The following is a 10,124-nucleotide window of genomic DNA, read 5'->3' as shown; positions in this document are numbered from 1 at the left end:
GGTGTCCGCTGCCACCTGCACGTGTGGAGCGGTGCCCCGAGAGGAAGGAAACTTGCACCGGCCAGCAGCCAGCATTCCAGTCGGCGCCTGCGCATTGCCTGGAGCTCTTTGAACTACTGGCGTGCTCAAGGCTGGCGGAGGCTGGAGGTTTTCGGACCACTACCTGCTACTCCTTCGGTAGATTGCAGACAGGAGGCTCTGCCCTTGGCCAGGCAGAAAAAAAAAAAAAGGAGTTTAGGTTTGAGAGAGTACTGTCAGCTGCTGGAAGGGCACCTCTGGAGCAGATTTGGGGGTCTGTTTGAGGACCCTAAACTGAAGAGTAATTGGGGGGTCTGCCCTGTTTGCCCCAGGCATCCGTAAGAGCAGATCCCACTCCTCTCAGGCATCTCAGAAAAGTACATACTAAGGGTTGGCATGAGCCAGCCTCTTCCACACACTACTACCCGATGCCTGCCTGTATTTTCCTGCTTACAGCAATGGGTTTCATGCTGTTTGTCACTGCCCAGTAGGAGCCAAATGTGGCAGGAACTCCCGTGAGGGGCAATGGATCAAGTGCCTTTTGGATGACCACCTGGACATGCTCAGCACCTTCCTGGAGGAAGCCAAAGCACTGGTTTTTTTCTGGACTTCACTTCCCTCTTTCTGGGAGGACATAAAGTCGTTTATGCTGAGGATGAATCCCCATATGACTTCTTTTGTCCACTCTAAAATCCAGCAGCATCCAGATCACCTGGGAGTAAATTAAGAAGCAGCCTCTCAGGCCACTCTCAGCCCTAGGGAGCCAAAATTTGCATATCACCAAGATCCCTAGAGGCATCTTGTGCAGGTTACCACTTGCTAATCAGGGTTTGGCGATCCTTTGTGCCTCTGCCTGCAAGGAGTCTGAGATTCACTGAATTCCATATTTTTTAAAGTAGTCAAGTGGAATCAAGCAGGATTTCCTGAGTGGATCCTTTTCACAAACTCCCATTGCTAAGTGTATAACACATAACATGAGCTGTTTTCAGTTCCTTATGGGTACAATACAATTCCTTTCACTCCAAATAAGAAATCTCTGCATCACCAAATGGCAAAGATGATCAAGAAAAGTTGTCCTTACTAACTTGAAGGAAAAGGAGAATTAGAATTTTCCCCCATCAAAAGCTGTTCTGGAATTTCTGCTGTCCATGTGGTTTCTCAGGTGGACACAGTTGTGTAAGTAAATTGGTGGTTTCTCCACTCTATACAACAATCCTGTAGTTACACATATTTTAGTGGGAGGAGAAAGTAGCTTTTTTTTTGCATTACAATTCTTAATATACGTATATACCACAATTTTTCATGTCTGTTTGTATATAAGGTATGTTGACACCAAATTCACATCTTCATACATATGTTTTGTATAATGATGACCATCACATTCCCCTATCCTTGCTATTCCCCTTCCCTCTCCCTTTCCCTCCCACCCCTCTTCCCTATGTAGAAATAATCTTCCTCCCATGCTCTCCCTCCCTACCTCACTTTGAGTCTCCCCCCTTATATCAGAGAAAACATTCAGTATTTGTTTTGGGGGAGATTGGCTAACTTCACTTAGCATTATCTTTTCTAATGTCATCCATTTACCTGCAAATGCCATGATTTTGTTCTTTTTTAGTGCTGAGTAATATTCCATTGTGTATAAATGCCCCATTTTTAAATCCATTTTATAAATGGCAATGTCAGAAAACAAAATTGTCAAATCTGACTGCAGTTACTACACAGACCAGATAACAGTTTCCCTTCCCCTGGCCACCTATGTAAAATTTGCCAACCACTGATAGGAGAGCATGGCTGTAGGAAAGGCTAAGGTCACTTCCACTTTGAAGGCTGTTGTATGTAATTCCTCAACTGTTAAAGTGAATATCTGTGAATAAGCTTATCTCAGTTGAAGTGAGGAATGTTTTTTGCTGTCTCTGCTGCCAAATTTCTTCAACCTCTTTTCTAAATTTGTTTACCTTGTTTTTTTTTCTGTACTGCAGCTTTTCCTATTGTAACAGCAACTTCCCTTCCCCAGCATCAGGCTAGTTTATCAAATATTAATTACCTACTGTGTACAGAGTACCAAAGGACTGTAGCAGGCAAGGTAGCATTTGGTAACACATGCAGGAATAGACTAATGGAATCCACTGAGGTGTGGTGTTTCTCTAGTTAGCTCCAAAGAGGTATTCAGATGAGAGATGTGAGAAAGAGATTGATTTTCAATGGCAGAATGGGAGAAGGCTTTGTGGAAGAGAGCAATAGGAAGCAGTGAGGAAAGTTACTGCAGGTAGAGGAAACTTCACAGTAAAGACAGAAAAGTGTGAAGGGCCAGTCATATTTGCGAAGTCCTGATAGGGTTATTCTGTGGCTAGAACCAAGGCTTATGGGCACAGGGCAAGGCAAAAGGATCTCAAACACAGATGCCAGCAGGGACCAGGCAGGGGATAAAAGAGGATGAAACTGCTTGATTGTGCGAGCAATACTGAGCTGGTGTAGGATCCAAGTGCTGTCAGTGCTTCTGATTTTTTAAAAGAGTTTAATCTACAAATCTATATTTCATGTGATATCTCCCAATTTTTAAACGATGGTTACCATTGTGCAAGTGATGAAAGCATTCAATCTTTTTTATCTCCAACAGTGATATATTTCTCCCATTTTCTTACACAGGACTCTCTCTGCTTTTCCTTGTTCTCTTCCCTCTCAAGACCATGCAGTGCCGAACGGAGGTGGTACCTGAGCATACCAGGTGATAGGAAGTGGGTGAAAGGAGGGCAGGGACAAAGTGATTCCTCACCTCTTCCCTTTTCTAAAGTTCTGGAGAATTAGATGCATCCATTAAGCCTGGGGAAGAAAGAACTCCAGAGAGAGTGGAACTACCAACTTCAGGTGCTCTTCATATAGGTAAGGGATAAATCCTTAGAAATTGCTTTATCTTCTCTCTCCCAGTAAGAAATGCCACCCAGAAAGCCACGAAGAGTAATTTAATAGATTATGGACATATATTTTACATAACTGTATGTTTACTCTCTAACCATTTTAATTATATTTACTGAATACATTTTAGCTTTAAGAATGATGGCTGCTGAAGATTTTTTCATAGATGCCCTTATCAGGTTGAGGAAGTTTCCTTGTATTTCTTGTTTTGTTTTTATTATAAAGCAGTGTTGGGTTTCACCAAATGCTTTTTCTGCCTATTAAAATGCTCATGTGGTTTTGTCCTTTATTCTATTAATATAACACATTACATCAATAGATTTTCAGATGCTTAAACAATTTTGTGTTTGGTCCTATGATAAATTCCATTTGGTCATGGTGTAAACTTATTTTTACTTGGTATTGGATTCAGCGTGTGTATTGTTGAGGATTTTTGCATCTACATTCATGAAGGGTATTGGTCTAATTTGGGTAAATAAAACCGGTCTCATAAAGACCTGGTTCTGTATATATGCCCTTGTAGATTCCCCAGTATACAAGGGGACTTTCTAAACCCTTCATTACCTCATGTATCTCCATCTTTTCCCTCTTCCTTCGTATGCTTTTTACTTGAGTTATGAGATGGATTGGTAGATAGCTAAGGAAAAATACCACAATGTTCTCTCATCACATTTTAGCACCTTCTTTCTACATTGTTGTATTTTTCTCTAATTTCATCTTGAGTTGTGTCCCTGGTGTATGGCTATAAACTCAGTGCTGTGATGGGGCTCCAGGGGATTTGTTCTGTAAAGGTAAAATTTCTAAGCTGATTCTAAGCCGAAGAGCCAGAGTTAAAGTGTAAAGGACCGGACATTGTGAAGTCTCTAACTGCAAGGCTTGGGTTAAAGAGTAAAAGATTATTGTTACAATTCCTCTGCTACCCCCGGAACCTGTAATCTCAGTAGCTGTTAGGACAATACCCGAGCTGCCCAGTAAATATTCTCACTGACTCCTCTGGTTGTCTAATAACTTGGGGTTCTGTGAAGATGGCACGTAGGCACCTTGGGCCCCCAGAACCAATCAGTTTAAATGTTCACCCTGCTTAAAAGTAACCAATCACCCCCGTCCAATCTGTTCCCGCCAGTAAATGTACTAACCAGGTCTCAGAGTTGTTGTTCAATTTTCCCGCACCTCATGATGATTTGTTCTGATGTATGCAAAGCCCCCCCCCCTGCCCTCTCCAAAAAGTGTACTTAAGCTCTGCCTGACCTCTGCTCTGAGCTCTGGGCTGCTCTATCTTCCTGAGTGAGCCTGGAGCCTCAGCATGCTGAATCAATAAAACCCCTTCTGCCAATTGCATGGAGCCGGTCTCTTGTGGTCTCTCCCTCCGACGTTTCACTGGACCCTTACAGTTCATGGATGTTTATAATGTGCCTTCCATAGGATACATTTTATTTTTTATTTGTTCTAATTAGTTATATATACATTTTGATGCATTGTACACAAATGGAGCACCACTTCTCATTCTTTTGGTTGTACATGGTGCTGAGTCACACCAGTAGTATAATCATACACATATGTAGGATAATGATGTCTGCCTCATTCTACTGCCCTTCCCATCCCTGCTATCTCACCCCTCCCTTTACTTCCCTCTGCACAATCTAGAGTTCCTTCATTCTTCCTTACCCTCCCACTATGGATCAGCATCCGCTTACCAGAGAAAACATTCAGCCTTTGGTTTGGGGTGATTGGCTCTAGTTCTATTCATTTACCTGCAAATGACATAATTTCATTCTTTTTAAATAATATTTTTAGATGTACATGGACACAATACCTTTATTTTGTTTATTTAATTTTTTTATGTGGTGGGCGGATCCAACACTATACCTCATGCATTGTAGGCAAGCGCTCTATCACTGAGTCACAACCCAGCCCCATAAAATTTTCATTCTTCATTAAGGATGAGTAATAGTACATTCTGTATGTATACCATATTTTCTTTATCCATTCATCTGTTGAAGGGCATATCTGCCTAAGTATCCAACTATGCACAAGAAATTTGAAATTTGTTTATACTGACAGTTGCCCTTATGGCTCTTGTCTGACCTGTGCCCAGTTTATTCCTATCAAGAACAAATTTTTTAAAAAAAACAAAAGACAATTTGAAAATTAAAAAAAAAAAAGATGACCACTCTTTAGGAGAGCATTGACAAGAATAAAAGTTAGATACATTTGTGTTGTTTGAATGATACATGGAGAAGGCAGCACAACAAAAATACATGAAAGAACAGTTTATTACTTACATGTCAGAGAGAGAAGGGGACTACTGATGAGAGCTGACAGGAAGGTTTCAGGGGCAATGTGATTAAACTATGGTTTTGAAGCCAAAGAAAAAGAGAAATGGGCCAATGGGAAAAAGCCTTGGGTGTCCAGAGGAGTACTCAAGCAGGCTTTCCATGGGCAGTTCTAATTGGTGAGTTAAGAACAAGCAGGCTGGAATCTTACTAGAACTGAGAGGTGGTTACTACAGCATATCCACACTATCAACGTGGGGTATTGGGAACAGTGGGGCAAGTTAAGTAGGTTGTATCTTCATGTCCTAGAGGGAGGTGATTACCAAAAATTGACTGTACAAGACAAATATCTGGATTGACCACATTGAGGAACAGGTAGGGACAGAGAACTGGAAACTGTGTCAAGGGTGACTAAGCCCTGCTTCTCTTATGCTGAAGCAACATAGAATTATAGGAATCTACTACATTATATACATTTATTTTGTTTTGTTCTGGTTTTGGATTTGGGTTTCATAAATTTAAAGTTTAGAAAACATTATTCTAACAAACTTGCAAGCTTATTAATTACTTTGTTGGAGTTGTGGAACAGCAGACAAAAATGAACCTAATCAAAGGTGAATTTTAGAAACAATGTTGAGTAAATGAATCGCAGAAGAACATGCTAATTATTATTAATGTACAATTACATGTATTAACTAATATATAATTTAGGGAGAATTAAATGTGTTAAAAAGCTGAAATTTAGTCAGTGAAATGATAGAAACAAAATTCAAGATGGTAGTTGCCATCTTGGGATAGCAGTGTAAGGGTCCAGCGAAACATCGGAGGGAGAGACCACAAGAGACCGGCTCCATGCAATTGGCAGAAGGGGTTTTATTGATTCAGCATGCTGAGGCTCCAGGCTCACTCAGGAAGATAGAGCAGCCCAGAGCCCCGAGCAGAGGTCGGGCAGAGCTTAAGTACACTTTTGGGGGAAGGGGGGGATATTTAAATTGATTGATTCTGGGCCCGTGGTGCCTAGTGCCAGGCGACTCAAAGTCCCAAGTTATCAGACCACCAGAGGAGTCAGTGAGAATGTTTACTGGGGCAGCTCCAGTATTGTCCTAACAGCTACAGAGATCAAAGGCTCCGGGGTAGCCGAGGTATTTAACATATCAGTGGTCTCTTACTTTACAACCCAAGCCTTGCAGTTAGAGACTTCACAATGTCTGGTTCTTTTACACTTTAACTCTGGCTCTGCGGCTTAGAATCAGCTTAGAAATTTTACCTTTACAGCAGGGTTCACAAAGGAATATGTAATGGTATTAATAGTATTTCACTTCTTATTGAATACAAGCTGGACTCATTTCAATATGCTTCAAAATTTACATATATCATTTTTATCACATAAATTGTTGCATAAAACATTAAAAGAACATAGGTTATCAGGTTTGTCAGATAGGAAGCTGGAAGATTTAATGCATGTGAACACATCAAATGGCAAATTTGCAATACTAAAACATCCTAAAAGCCTGAAACAAATGGATTAAATATAGTGATTATTACAAATTAGTTCAGAATGTAGAATTAAACATTGAAGTTTGCCGCAGTCTCTGGCTGGGCACAAATCACGAGTCACCACACAGCTTGTAGATTCAAACAGCAATTCTTTATTCCCGAACTCACCACACAGCTTGTAGATTCAAACAGCAATTCTTTATTCCCGAACTCACACCGGCCGTCTACAAACATGTTCTGGGGAAATCCACGTTCTCTGCCCAAATCCACACCCACTGGGCTTCTGTCTCCCAAAATATATTGTCTGACCCTAAGAACTCAAGAGGAACTCAGGCAGCAGGATACACCCTATTCTAAACGGGGAACACCCTAATCTCCTATTATGCTAAACTGGGAACACCCTAAACAGGGATCCACCCTGGTCCTTGAGCAAGGTCACCTTTCAGGAGTCCTTCCACTAGACAGCATGGGAGTACGCTGGCAAGGAAATTGTCATACCTACTTGGCTGATGGCTCCCAGCAGAAGTTCATTAAACCAAATTCTGAATGAGAAACACATAACATATATAAGACTTTAAGTTTGGAGAAGAATCTGTGCAATGTCTACCCATATTGCCATATGACTGACTCAAACATGGGTGAAGTGGGGTCTGTAGAATGTGACTATCTCAGGCAATTGGAAACCAGCAAGATCTTATAGAATGAGCAAAGAGGAATACCCAGACCCTCAGAGAACCATGCTGTGACAAGGGCCCCAGGGCAGGTATGAGTCAGTAGAGATTTTCACCTAGAGCAGGAAGAAGCAGTCATCATCCAAAGGGTGAATGTAGGTTGTGGTTGATAAAAGAGGCCAAATTTAGTGGCAGAATAGCATTAGCAAGCATCAAGCCTGAGGAGTGTGAAATGATCTTAAAATAGAGAGGCTGTGGCATGAGGCTGTTGATATGCTCTCGGCCCCAATCAGGGTTTGTTCAGGACTTGAGCAGAACTGAACCTCAGGACAGTTTCCAATGACTCCTATTCAGTGTGCTTGGGGTGGGAGACAAGAACTGGCTGTCCAGATTTTGAGGAGCAAAACAAGAACAGGAGACCCTAACCAATGGGAATTGCCAGGATCTACTCATTTCTACTCCCTGCCTATAGCAAACTTCATCCCTCACTGTACCCTGCTTTAAGTATTAAGCTTGTCCCTTGTCTTTCATTAATAACTGCTTATCTCCTAGCATTTTTCTTTTCTCCTCTCCATTTGGGAAACAAGAGATCAAGTGGGCGAGAATCTAGATAGGAGGGCTCCATCACAGTAGAGAAAAAGTTCAGAAATATTCCCAAATGTTGTCATGAACCCAAAGAACAATGTGTTCCTTAAGGTGAACACTCTCCTACCACCTTATTGTAAAGGTAAAATTTCTAAGCTGATTCTAAGCCGAAGAGCCAGAGTTAAAGTGTAAAAGACCGAACATTGTAAAGTTTCTAACTGCAGGGCTTGGGTTAAAGAGTAAAAGATTAAGTATTGTTACAATTCCTCTGCTACCCCCGGAACCGTAGCTGTTAGGACAATACCCGAGCTGCCCAGTAAATATTCTCACTGACTCCTCTGGTTGTCTAATAACTTGGGGTTCTGTGAAGATGGCACGTAGGCACCTAGGGACCCAGAACCAATCAGTTTAAATGTTCACCCTGCTTAAAAGTAACCAATCACCCCCGTCCAATCTGTTCCCGCCAGTAAATGTACTAACCAGGTCTCAGAGTTGTTGTTCAATTTTCCCGCACCTCATGATGATTTGTTCTGATGTATGCAAAGCCCCCCGCCCTCTCCAAAAAGTGTACTTAAGCTCTGCCTGACCTCTGCTCTGGGCTCTGGGCTGCTCTATCTTCCTGAGTGAGCCTGGAGTCTCAGCATGCTGAATCAATAAAACCCCTTCTGCCAGTTGCATGGAGCCGGTCTCTTGTGGTCTCTCCCTCTGATGTTTCGCTGGACCCTTACACTTATAACTCACTCAATCCTAACCTCAGTTTCCAGCGCAAAGAAATAACACAAGATGGTTATCTGGCAGACTGATAATCAAAGGTCTAAATTCCCAAACTTGAAAAATTGCAATAGCTACCATGTGGGTTTAAGGTATAAATTGTTTTGATTATATATTTGTTTACATTGCTATTCAAATAAATTTGGGGCCGTTTACAATATACATGCATCAAAACAGCATAACTATTGATTTTTAAAGATATACTTTTATGAATACAAGTTAAAATCTTTTACATATTTATTTAAAATTGAAAAAATAAAATTTTACAGCAGTCATAAATGACAGTAAAATGTTATCTAGGGACATCTAGATGTTCATGAAGAAATTATCTTGCATTGATTTTTAAAACATGGCTTTACTCTGCCCACCTTCATCTATGGGCTCACAACAACACTTGAGTCAAGTAAACCCACACTTGACCTGGGGCTTACAAAATTCCAAGTTTCTAGATAAAGACTCAAAAAAATTCCACAGATAATTAAATTTAAAGGAAATAGAAGCATACATTAAAATTAGTGTAACATTCATCTTCATTATATTCTCAAATAGTACCTGAATTCTGAAAATGCTCTCTATGTTATTAAAAATAGGCCAAGTGACAGTTGAAGTTCCAAGAGTTTTTCCATTGGTTTCATTAGATGAATTTTAGAAGACTTCCATTACCATGATGCTCCACCTCCTTTTTTTGGTTTCCACCAGGAAAATAATGAATGACACAGCTTGTCTGTTCATCTTGACTGATGGTTCTACTAGACCTTATGGGTTCTCATCAATGTGGCAGTCCTGCAATGGCCAACAGATGAAAAGATATTTTCAAGGACCCTCCAAAGTACATGAGAAGACAGCTTCCATTCAGCATATTGTCAGTGGAGCTGAAATCTTGCAAAATACTGATTGAAATCATACAATTGCCCAAGATGAAATATTTATGGATTATATTTTAAAAATTAACAATGCTAGTGTGGGAAAGTAAACCCCAGAGAAACACATTGGAAGAATGATGTTTTACCAACTCTCATGGTACAAAGGGTAAGGTCACATAATTCCTGTGCCTCACCAGGCTCTCCAGGCCAAACTTTCTAGATCCCTGCCCCTACTATTTGATCCAGATCTTTTAGCTACTATGTTCCTTTGTTTTCCCTGAACATTTGCTCATGTTATTCCTACCATCTATAGTAAATTGTTCCTTTAATCTTACTAGACCCACATTCCCAGCCTCTTTAATTAGTCTCATATGTGAGATGGAGGTTAAAAGGCCTTCCACTCCTTCAGGAAATCTTCCTGGAAAACACCCCTGCAAGCTGAAGGATGGCTTGAGACCCACATTATAAGCAACTCCGGTACCCTATATATCTCCTTCACAGCACACATGTGATTGTTAGCTCAATTTCTATTT

This window comes from Callospermophilus lateralis, chromosome X (assembly GCF_048772815.1).
Source record: "Callospermophilus lateralis isolate mCalLat2 chromosome X, mCalLat2.hap1, whole genome shotgun sequence".
NCBI lineage: Eukaryota > Metazoa > Chordata > Mammalia > Rodentia > Sciuridae > Callospermophilus > Callospermophilus lateralis.
This window is presented reverse-complemented; position numbering follows the sequence as displayed.